General features: G+C 43.0%; 1 non-coding gene across 1 annotated transcript; it reads right to left on the reverse strand.

Moving 5' to 3' along the window:
• Positions 1-6,821: 6,821 nt before the first annotated feature.
• On the reverse strand, positions 6,822-6,958 carry LOC119923454. Its single transcript, XR_005448865.1, has one exon. It is a non-coding gene; the product is annotated as a small nucleolar RNA SNORA7 (small nucleolar RNA).
• Between the last annotated feature and the right edge of the window lie 5,383 nt (positions 6,959-12,341).

The raw sequence follows: 12,341 nt of genomic DNA on the forward strand, positions 1-12,341 counted from the left end.
ATCTAATAAATAACTGGTTTCTTAAATTCATATACAGAGTTTTCTTCCAGAAGCTGAACCTCAATAGTCCCAAGACAGATAAAACTTGACAGGAATTGATATTGATGGGAAAGTCATTTCAAGAAGCCATTAACACATTCAAATGTTCACAAGAATGCCATGCTTTGATTAGGGTTAGCCTACAGGGCTATATGTAATAATCAAGAAAACAGACATATGGGAACTATTTTGTTTTTTATTCCAATTATATACTTTCTTAATGGCTTTATCCCCTCTGCCATATTACTGAATAATATTAAGGTTTACTATGATAGCCTTTTCATTTTCTCAATTAGTCCTGAATAACAAACAATGAAAAATCAGATTTATTTTTCAAAAGCTGAATGCAGAATTACTTGTTATGCTCTCCGTGGTGTTCGGTATTTCCTTACAAGCAGGTGGAAAATATATTTTCAGTTGTAGGAATGTAAGGGCCAAATTAACTGGGACAATAGCAGTGATGATTATTTTTGTTCTTGTCAGCTTCTCCCTCTGGCTGCTTTGCGAAGGGAAGTAGTCGCATTTCTGCTGTGGTATTTTTTTTTCTTTCTGCTTCCGCATGGACTCATACACTGCGTAACTGGATTTTGCAGGCAATTTGGGATGAGAAATACACAAAATTAGTCCCCTGCAGGTGAAGCATCCCCTTGAAGTATTCTATCATAAAACCAAAATGTTTAATGCTATATGCTTCCTCAGAAATTTTTGTAAGCATAATATATGACCACCAGGGAAATCGAAGGATATCTACTATTTGCATTAGTTGTGCCTAATTCTCATTCCCTTCACACTGCTGAAGATCTCCTCTATGGGCAACGCTCCCTTTGAAATCAATCACTGCTTTCAGGAGCAAAAGCTATGCAGAGGAGATGAGAATTGGGTCATTGGCTAAATTCTAACTTCTACAAGGCTTCATTGTTTTACTTAACAGGTGCACAAACAGGGTTAGATGCATATTTTATAAAATACAAACCACGTAATGTGGCAATAAAGTTAACTAAGACCACGCCTACACAAAACCAAAGATTCCCAGTTCTGAATGACCTGGTCCGAAATATACTTTACAGCTCATTAAACTTGCCTACATCACATATAATGAGACAGGACATTAGTGAACATATTTGTTCCTGCCCAAACAGTTCACTATATAGTCTTGAAGATGGTTATTCTCTTTTATCCTACACTTCACCTGTGAAGAGCCAGAGCAGGAATTTATGGGACACATTGAATTGGTGCAGGAAAGGGTGTGGAATTCTCATTATTATATAATGTCCATTTAGAGTCAACAGCTGTTTTACTAATCCCAAATACAGGGTGTAAGTCCAGGCAGAGAGGCTGTTTTGTCTTAATTGGGTTCTAATTAACAGTTGGGGTTGGAAAAGTCCCTCCACCACTCCAAACAAGTCAGACAGAAGGAGCTTGGCCTAGTGGATAAAGCATGGGCCTGGAAGGCAGAAGGACCTGGGTTCTAATCCTGACTCTGCCACTTGTCTGCTGTGTGACCTTGTACAAGTCACTCAACTTCTCTGAGCCTCAGTGTCCTCATCTGTAAAATGGGGATTAATACTGTGATCCCCATGTGGGAGATGGAGAACTGAATCCAACCTGATAAGCTTGTAGCTATCTCAGTGCTTAGTAAGGTGCCAGGCACATAGGAAGCACTTAACAAATACAATTAAAAAAACCACACAGATCAGTTTCATTTAACTGTTTCCTTAGGAAGGATCTGGTTCCTGTGGAAAGTACCATGTCCTTTATTCATTTCTGAAATTTGTATGGGCCTCTGGGTAGGCACATCCTACCTCATATTCTGCCTCATTTTGGAGCTTTTTCAACCTTGCCAACCCATTGCCAGTCTCACACACTCCTTATGTTCACCACCATTATCACCAGCAACATAGAGAATATCATAGGACATATCATAAAATGTGAACACTAAACTTAGATAAAAGACCTATCTTTTGTCTTATCTAACATGCAGCTGCACATATCCCCTAGCCTCAAAGACATCTCTTTATGCTCTGCTGGCCCCTCACACTTATTTTGTCTGAAACAAAACTGTTAGGGGCAATTGGTTTGGGGAGTTGGGGTTCGGGAGGTAAGTACACCGAGCTGAAGTGGTAGGATGGGGAGACGATGTAAAAATAGCAGCAGCTGGAAGGAGATTATCTTCAGCCATAAGGGTTTGGAGTTCAGCCGGTAGGATAATAGACTGTGGGCCAGAAAGGACAGTGGAGATAAGAAGCAAAGACTAGACGGAGATTATCGTCTGACAGAGGGAAGGCAGCGATTACAAAGCAGAGGCACGTCCCTGTAACCAGTAAAATGCATTACTTCCGACCTCTTAATGTACTGATTCACTCTGGGAATGCTAACTGTAATAATGATAATAACAATGATGGTCTTTGTATGTGTTTACTATGTGCCAGGCACTGCATGAATCAATCAATCAATCAATCGTGAAGCTCTGGGATAGATACAAGCTAATCAGGTTGGACTCCATCCATGTCCTACATGGGGTTCACCATTTGACAGATGAGGTAACTGAGGCCCAGAGAAGTGACTTGCCCAAGGTCACATAGCGGACGAGTGGCGGAGCCGAAATTAGAACCCATGACTTTCTGACTCCCAGGCCTGTGCTATAGCCACTACATCAATCATGAAGCTCTGGGATAGATACAAGCTAATCAGGTTGGACTCCATCCATGTCCTACATGGGGTTCACCATTTTACAGATGAGGTAACTGAGGCCCAGAGAAGTGACTTGCCCAAGGTCACATAGCGGACGAGTGGTGGAGCCGAAATTAGAACCCATGACTTTCTGACTCCCAGGCCTGTGCTATAGCCACTACATCAATCATGAAGCTCTGGGATAGATACAAGCTAATCAGGTTGGACTCCATCCATGTCCTACATGGGGTTCACCATTTTACAGATGAGGTGACTGAGGCCCAGAGAAGTGACTTACCCAAGGTCACATAGCGGACGAGTGGCGGAGCCGAGATTAGAACCCATGACTTTCTGACTCCCAGGCCTGTGCTCTAGCCACTACATTATGGAATCTTCGGGGCTTCTTTTAAAGAGGCCCATAAACATTATCGATGGAAGCGGAACCTCCAGTGGTTGCCCATCCTCCTCTGCATCAACCAGAAACTGGTTACCTCAGTCAGCTCGCCCCCTCCTACCTTACCTCACCAATCTCCTACTCCAGCCCAGCCCGTACTCTTCGCTCCTCTAGGGCCAGCTTACTCACTGTGCCCCGATCTCATCTATCTGGTCACTGACCCCTTTCCCAAGTCATCCCCCTAGCCTGGAATTCCTTCCCTGTCCATATATGCCAGACCACCACTCTCCCCACCTTCAGAGCATTATTAAGTTGACATCTTCTCCAAGAGGCTTTCCCTGAATAAGCCCTTTATCCCCTGAATCCCTCTCCCTTCACCTCATCTACGCAGTTGGGTCAGTACCCTCTGGACATTTGGTATTCACCCCACCCTCAGCCCTAAAGCACTTATGTACATATTCACAAATTGCTTATTTATATTAATGTCTGTCTTCCCCTCTAAACTGTAGTATGCAGGGAGTGTGTCTACCCTGTCTGCTTTATTGTACCCTACCAAGCATGTAATATAGTAGTACTACAGTACATAGTACATAGGCAGACAATTACTGTTTCCCACTTCAAAGCCTTATTAAAGGCACATCTCCTCCAAGAGGCCTTCTCTGACTAAGCCCTCGTTTCCTCTTCTCCCACTCCCTTCTGTGCTGCTGTGACTTGCTCCCTTTATTCATCCTCCCCCCAACCCCACGACACTTATGTGCATATCTGTAATTTATTTATTTACATTAATGTTTGTCTTCTCCTCTAGACTGTAAGCTCGCTGTGGGCAGGGACTGTATCTGTGTATTGTTATGCTGTACTCTCCCAAGACCTTAGTACAGTGCTCTGCATACAGTAAGCACTCAATAAATATGATTGACTGACTGAATGGCTGCACAGAGTAAGTGCTCAGTGAATATGATTGATTGCTTGATTGACAACAAATTCCCTTCTTCACCCTTTAAACACATCTCCTAATTTTTGCATCCCTGTCGATAACACCATCATTCTTCCCATCTCAGATTCACACATCCTGAGTGATAACCTGAACTCCTCATTACATCTTTTGCAAAGTCCTGCTGCTTCTTCCTCCATAATATTTTCCAAATATTCTTCTCCACCCAAGCAGTCACCAGTCTGGTCCAAGCTCTAGTTACAGTAACTTCAGTCTTTTCATTAATCTTACTCCAGCCTCTTCCCTTTCTGATCTGTACTGCAAACTGTTAGATGAAAAATCTCTTTGGAGCATCACTTGGAACATATTTCTGTTGGTGGAAAGAGCATAGGCCTGGGAGCCAGAGAACTTGGGTTTTGTGACCTTGTGCAAGTTACTTAATTTCTCTGTGCTTCAGGTTCATCATCTGTAAAATGGGTGTTCAGTAGTGGAGCAACATGGCCTAGTGGATCGTGCATGGGCCCCGGAGGCAAAAGGAACTGGGTTCTAATCCCAGCTCCACCACTTGTCTGCTGCGTGACCTTGGGCAAGTCACTTAACTTTTCTGTGCCTTAGTTACCTCATCTATAAAATGGGGATTAAGGCTGTGAGCTCCATGTGAGACAGGGACTGTGTCTAACCTGATTATCTTATATCTACCCCAGTGCTTATCACAGTGCTTGGCACATATTAAACAATTTAGAAATTTTATTACAAATTATTATTTATACACTCTTTGAATCCTACTTTGTGTCCCTTCACATCAAGCAAAAACCTCCCACACTTGGCTATCCACCAAATTTCCCCTTTGACCCATCATCTCACTTTACCCACTACTCTCAGGTCACTGTCTCTGCTTCTCTCAAACAAACCTTTTAACTCTAAATTACTCTTGATTCTCCTATCTCCATCCCGGCTCTCCCATGTTGATCCTCAGGCCAGGAACTCCCTCCCTCCTGACATACCACAATGCTCCCCAGATCTAAAGCCCTCCTAATCTCCCCTCCTCCCCTCCAATTAATGTGCAGTACTCTAAATTGTATAAATGCACAAGCCATCTCTTACCTTCTTCACTTTGATTACTTAAACTGCAAATACTTTTCTGTCTGGCTCTGGCACTACAGTGTGAACTTTAGCGTAGTGGATACAGCATGGGCCTGGGAATCAGAAGGTCATGGGTTCTAATCCTAGTTCCACCACTTGTCTACTGTATGTCCTTGGGCAAGTCACTTCACTTCTCTGGGCCTCAGTTATCTCATCTGTAAAATGGGGATTAAGACTGTAAGCCTCATGTGGGACAGGGACTGTGTCCAATCCGATTTGCTTGTACCCACTCCAATGCTTAGTACAGTGTCTGGCAAGTAGTAAGCACTTAACAAAAACCATAATTATTAATCATTATTATTTGTGGGTGGTAATGTGGTCAATTCTCTGTTCCGATCCTCCAAAATTCTTAGTATTGGGCACTCAGTAAATACTATGACTGCTACATGCCACTATGATTTACTGTGACTGCCACTTGTCTGTTATGTGACCTTGGGCAAGTCACTTCACATCTCTGTGCTTCAGTTACCTCATCTGTAAAATGGGGATTGAGACTATAAGCTCCACGTGGGATAGGGACTGCGTCAAACTCAATTTGCTTGTATCCACCCCAGCACTTAGTACAGTGCCCAGCACATAGTAAATGCTTAACAAATACCATAAAAAAGTTAAGCTCTCAGAAATCATCAAATATTGCACAGATTTATGGAAAAATAAATTTTATCAGTGCTAAAGAAAACTAACATCCAGGGAGAATTCAATTTAGCATGAGATCAAAACACTTGGCCAAGCCCCCTGCTTGGAGGCACAGATGGTGATCCGATCTGATCAAAGTTTGCAAATGCACACACCTGATCAGGAATAAGCCATCTTTTCCTCTGGAGTGTCAGGCTGCCACCTCTAAGACTGTGGGAGCTCAGTTCAGTGCCAAGGTGGATTGCTTGTGATGCGTCTGCGTTCGTCTTAGCTTCATGTCAGATCTTCTCTTCACATTTTCAGGGCACTGAATCTTGACAAGTTTCCAGAGGTGACTCCCTCCCTGGGGGCTCATTTTTGTTCCTTTCAATTCTCAGTTGGATGATATAGATGTGACTTCAGTATGCTTGATGCTCATATCTGTATGTAGTTACACCACATGGTATTTTGGTGGGGTTTAGAGGCATGAATTTCAACAGCTAATTTTGAAATACCTTTATTTTTGCTTGCTTTTGTCTTATGCTGCCGAGTTGTGTTCGATCCATAGCGATGCCATGGACACTTCTCTCCCAGAACACCCCACCTCCATCTGCAATCTTTCAGGTAGTGGATCCATAGAGTTTTCTTGGTAAAAATATGAAAGTGGTTTAATAATAATAATAAGAATAATAATGATGGTATTTAAGTGCTTACTGTGTGCAAAGCACTGTTCTGAGTGCTGGGGAGGATACAAAGTGATCAGATTGTCCCAAGCAGGGCTCACAGTCTTCATCCCCATTTTACAGATGAGGTAACTGAGGCACAGAGAAGTTAAGTGACTCACCCAAAGTCACACAGCTGACAATTGGTGGAGCCGGGATTTGAACCCATTTGAACTCCCAAGCCCGTGCTCTTTCCACTGAGCCACACTGCTTCCCTGTTTACCATTGCCACCTTCTCTGCCAGTAAACCTGAGTCTCTGACCTCAACTCTCTCTCATGCTGCTGCTGCCCAGCACGGTGAGTTTTGATTTGTAGCAATTGCCTTCCACTCGCTAGCCACTGGCCAAGCTAGGAATGGAGTGGTTAGGCCTCTGCTTGACTTTCCCTCCCATAGCCGAGACTGGTAGAGTACTGGAAACTCTCCAGCTGTGACCCCAAGAGGGGATTTGCTTGTTTTAGCCAAGCTGTTTTAAATGGCTTCCAGATGCAGGTAACCTAGTTCATTCATTCAATCATATTTATTGAGTGCTTACTGTGTGCAGAGCACTGCATTAAGTGCTTGGGAAGTACAAATTGGCAACATATAGAGATGGTCCCTACACAGCCATGGGCTCACAGTCTAGAAGGGGGAGACAGACAACAAAACAAAACATGTGGACAGGTGTCAAGTTGTCAGAACAAAGCTAAATGCTCATCATGAACAAAATAAATAGAATAGTAAATATGTACAAGTAAAATAAATAAGAGTAATCTGTGCAAACATATATACAGGTGCTGTGGGGAGGGGAAGGAGGTAGGGCGGGGGCGGAAGGGGGAGGAGACGAAAAAGGGGGCTCAGTCTGGGAAGGCCTCTTGGAGGAGGTGAGCTCTCAGTAGGGCTTTGAAAGGAGGAAGAGAGCTAGTTCGGCAGATGTGCGGAGGGAGGGCATTCCAGGCCAGGATGTAGGTCGGGGGTCGACGGCGGGACAGGTGAGAATGAGGCCCAGTGAGGAGGTTAGCGGCAGAGGAGCGGAGGACACAGGCCTGGGAGTGAGAGGGCATGGGTTCTAATCCCAGCTATGTGATGGAGGAGTCAAAGGACCTGGTTTATAATCCCAATTATGCCATTTACCTGCCATGTGACCTTAGGCAAGTCATTTAACTTCTCTGTGCCTCACTTCCCTCACCTGCAAAATAGGAATTCAATATCTGTTCTCCTGCCTACTTAGAATGTGAGCCCCATATGGAACCTGATGATTCTGAAAAGCCCAGCCCTTAATACAGTGTTAGCACCTAGTTAGTGCTTAACAAATATTACCATTATTATTATGTTCCCCCTTTTCTACTTTTATGCATTTAAATCCTTAATCTCTGAGCTCTTTTTCCTCACCCCACACAGCATTTATGTAAATATGTCTGTTTTCCCAACTAGATTGCAAATTCCTTGAGGGAAGGAATTTGTAATCTCCCCACTCTGTTGTATTTAACTCTCCCCAAGCAGTGGTATAGTGCTCTGCACACAGTAAGGAGGCAAGAAACACCACTGATTGATTGATTTATTGAGGCTGGGGGTGAAGACAAAAAAAAAACACGGGATAGAATAGCTGAAAATCACATGGGAGTGGTATAAAACTTGCTGAGTGGGCAGCTATCTTTGATATACTGTTACTGTGTCTTCATTTGAGTAAGGGAAGGAGGCTTACTTGTTTGCTAATAGTGATTAATTACATTGATATTACAGTGCTTCAGTATCTTGTCCATCTGAATAATGATGCTATGGAAAAAAAATGCCTTAAAATTTAGCTATACAGAGGAATGGGAAGAAACTGTTCCAGTAGAGGTTCAAGTCTATTTTTTGCTAAAATGAAATATTGCATAAAGTCGCTTGAAAATGCCCCACAATACTTTGCCTGGGAGTCAGAGGTTGTGGGTTCCAATTTGACTCTCCCACATGCCTGTTGTGTGACCTGGGACAAGTCACATTTCTTCTCAAATTTAAAATGAGGATTAAGACCATGACCCTCATGTGGGACCAGTGTTGTATTCAATCTGATTACCCCAGCACTTAGAGCAGTACTTGGCATATCATAAGTGCTTAACAAGTACCCCAGTTATTATTATTATTTCCCACAGGTTTTATCGGTATGCAGATTTGACATTGCCATAGATACCCATTTAACTTGCATTTAGCCTTTTGTAGATTTTGAACTTTTCAGAAAGAATTCCAACCAAAATTAGATTTGGAAAAAGCAGATTCAAATAGTCCACCCGTTTCCTATTCTTTGTTTAACAACAGAGGCATCAGAAAGACATCAGCTTGCCAAACAGAGAATAACTAATGAGCACTGTGCCTTCTTCACAGATGAATCTGTCTCCGGAAACAATTTAGTTTTAAATAATTGATTCTGAATTCTTGGCATTCTAATAGTGGCATGATGCATTTTATTTTCCTAAATAAAGCAGTTAACTTTAAACTACTCTGGTTTCAGTGCTCCCCAAAAACTGAATTCCAAGTGTTAGAAATCATCAGGGAATAATCAGTAGAAATGAAAGGAATCTCATATGCAAAAAAAGGCATTCAGTAAATAATTTAACATATCTGTGGCCTAAATTTCTAAATCCTAAAGGAGTTGGAGGGAGTGTAATTTTTTTTAAATAATCATCAATCGTACCTATTGAGTGCTTACTGTGTTCAGAACATTTGTACTAAGTGTTTGGGAGAGTACGATACAACAGAGTTGGTAGACATGTTTCCTGCCCACAGTGACCTAAAAGTAAGATTGGAATTTCAAAATCTTTTATATTTAGATTGAATTTTTAAATGTTAATTTTGAGAATTTTTTTTTCACGTTTGTAGGTAAAGTGGTTTATAGGAAGTGTGGACAATATCAGGTGTGAAAGTTGTTAGTTTTTCTTCTACTCCTTCAACAGTGTCCGAGAATGAAACAAACAGCAATTGGTATGTCACAAGAGAATTTTCTGAAAAATTTTAATTATTCAAATCAAGGAATTTAAGGATGAAAATGAACATGTATATTGTACCTAATTTTAATAATAACGATAATATTAAGCACTTACTATGTTCCAGTCAATCAGTGGTATTAACTGAGCATTTACTATGTACAGAACACTGTACTAAGTGCTTTGTTGTGGGTGGGGAATGTGTCTATTGTTAGATTGTACTCTCCCAAGCAAATATTACATTGCTCTATACACAGTAAGTTCTCAATAAATACAGTTGATTGACTGAGAGTTGGTGAACACGTTCCTTGCTCACAATGAGCTTTATGCTAAACTCTCAGGATAGATAATCAGATTGATCCTCATCCCTGTTTCACACAGGACTCCCAGCCTCCCCTCTCTCCTCACTCCAGTCCTTACTTAACTCTGCTGCCTGGATCATTTCCTACGAAAATGTTCAGGACACATTTCCCCACTCCTCAAGAAACTCCAGTAGTTGCCCATCCACCTCCGCATCAAAGAAGAAGTTCATGCCATTGGCTTTAAAGCACTCCAATCAATCAATCAATCAATCAATCGTATTTATTGAGCACTTACTATGTGCAGAGCACTGTACTAAGCGCTTGGGAAGTACAAATTGGCATCACATAGAGACAGTCCCTGCCCAACAGTGGGCTCACAGTCTAAAAGGGGGAGACAGAGAACAGAACCAAACATACCAACAAAATAAAATAAGTAGGCTAGAAATGTACAAGTAAAATAAATAAATAAATAAATAAATAAATAGAGTAATAAATATGTACAACCATATATACATATATACAGGTGCTGTGGGGAAGGGAAGGAGGTAAGATGGGGGGAATGGAGAGGGGGACGAGGGGGACAGGAAAGAAGGGGCTCAGTCTGGGAAGGCCTCCTGGAGGAGGTGAGCTCTCAGCAGGGCCTTGAAGGGAGGAAGAGAGCTAGCTTGGCGGATGGGCAGAGGGAGGGCATTCCAGGCCCGGGGGATGACGTGGGCCGGGGGTCGATGGCGGGACAGGCGAGAGCGAGGTACAGTGAGGAGATTAGTGGTGGAGGAGCGGAGGGTGCGGGCTGGGCAGTAGAAGGAGAGAAGGGAGGTGAGGTAGGAGGGGGCGAGGTGATGGACAGCCTTGAAGCCCAGGGTGAGGAGTTTCTGCCTGATGCGCAGATTGATCGGTAGCCATTGGAGGTTTTTGAGGAGGGGAGTAATATGTCCAGAGCGTTTCTGGACAAAGATAATCCGGGCAGCAGCATGAAGTATGGATTGAAGTGGAGAGAGACACGAGGATGGGAGATCAGAGAGAAGGCTAGTGCAGTAGTCCAGACGGGATAGGATGAGAGCTTGAATTAGCAGGGTAGCGGTTTGGATGGAGAGGAAAGGGCGGATCTTGGCAATGTTGCGGAGTTGAGACCGGCAGGTTTTGGTGATGGCTTGGATGTGAGGGGTGAATGAGAGAGCGGAGTCGAGGATGACACCAAGGTTGCGGGCTTGTGAGACGGGAAGGATGGTAGTGCCGTCAACAGAGATGGGAAAGTCAGGGAGAGGACAAGGTTTGGGAGGGAAGACAAGGAGCTCCATCACTGGTCCCCTCCTACCTCTCCTCACTACTCTCCCACTACAACCCAGCCCGCACACTTCGCTCCTCTAATGCTAACCTTCTCACTGTACCTCGTTCTCATCTATCTCACCTCTGACCCCTCGCCCATCTCCTGCCTCTGGCCTGGAACACACTCCCTCCTCAAATCTGACATAAAATTACTCTACCCCTCTTCTAGGCTTTTTTGAGGGCACATCTCCTCCAAGAGATCTTCCCTGACTCTTCTCAATCAATCAATCAATCAATCGTATTGAGCGCTTACTATGTGCATAGCTCTGTTCTCCCACTCCTTTCTGTATTGCCCTGACTTGCTCCCTTTATTCATCCCTCCTCCCAGCCCCACAGCACTTATGTACATATCTGTAATTTATTTATTTATATTAATGTCTGTCTCCCCATCTCTAAGCTGTAAACTCATTGTTCTAGACTGTGAGCCCATTGTTGGGTAGGGACCATCTCTATATGTTGCCAACTTGTACTTCCCAAGTGCTTAGTACAGTGCTCTGCACACAGTAAGCACTCAATAAATACGACTGAATGAATGAATGAATTGTCGGCAGGAAGCGTATCTGTTTATAGTATCATATCTCCCAAATGCTCAGTTTGAGGTGGGGCATTCTGGGAGAGATATGCCTTTGGAGTCGCTATGGGTCGGAAATGACTTGACAGCATAAGACAAGTTAAAAATTACACTACATTTTAGATGGAAGAGACATGACACCTTTTGGGGTTTGTCGTTGTGTGTGACCTGACCATACTATTTCACTGTTATACTTGGTTTGGCTATTCTTTTATGGCTCTGGTCATTAGATGCTTAAATACTGTCTCATTCATAGAAATGCTGAAATTTAAAGGATGTGCACACACACAAACCTTTCCCACATCCACACACCCATGTAGTGTCAAGAACTGACATTACTGTTTAATTTGCCTAATGGTGGTGCTATTGTCTTTATACTTCTTAATGATTCTAGCCTGGAGGATAACTGCAGTTTTTGGTGACTTGGCAGATTAAAAAGATTTTGTGCCAAGCACAGATGTCAGATTCTTTTTCTTAGAGGAGTATGCATATGAATAATCCATTTTGTTGGGGAATGGGTCTTGGAGAGAAGAGAAGCCTAGTGGAAAAAATACGGACCTGGGAGTCAGGGGATCTAGGTCATGATCCTGCTGTGTGACCTTGGGCAAGTCACTTAACTTCTCTGGGCCTCAGTTTCCACATCAGTCAAATGGGAATAAGGAAGATTAACTCTGGACACAGCAGATGA

Source organism: Tachyglossus aculeatus, chromosome 2 (assembly GCF_015852505.1).
Source record: "Tachyglossus aculeatus isolate mTacAcu1 chromosome 2, mTacAcu1.pri, whole genome shotgun sequence".
Classification (NCBI taxonomy): Eukaryota; Metazoa; Chordata; class Mammalia; order Monotremata; family Tachyglossidae; genus Tachyglossus; species Tachyglossus aculeatus.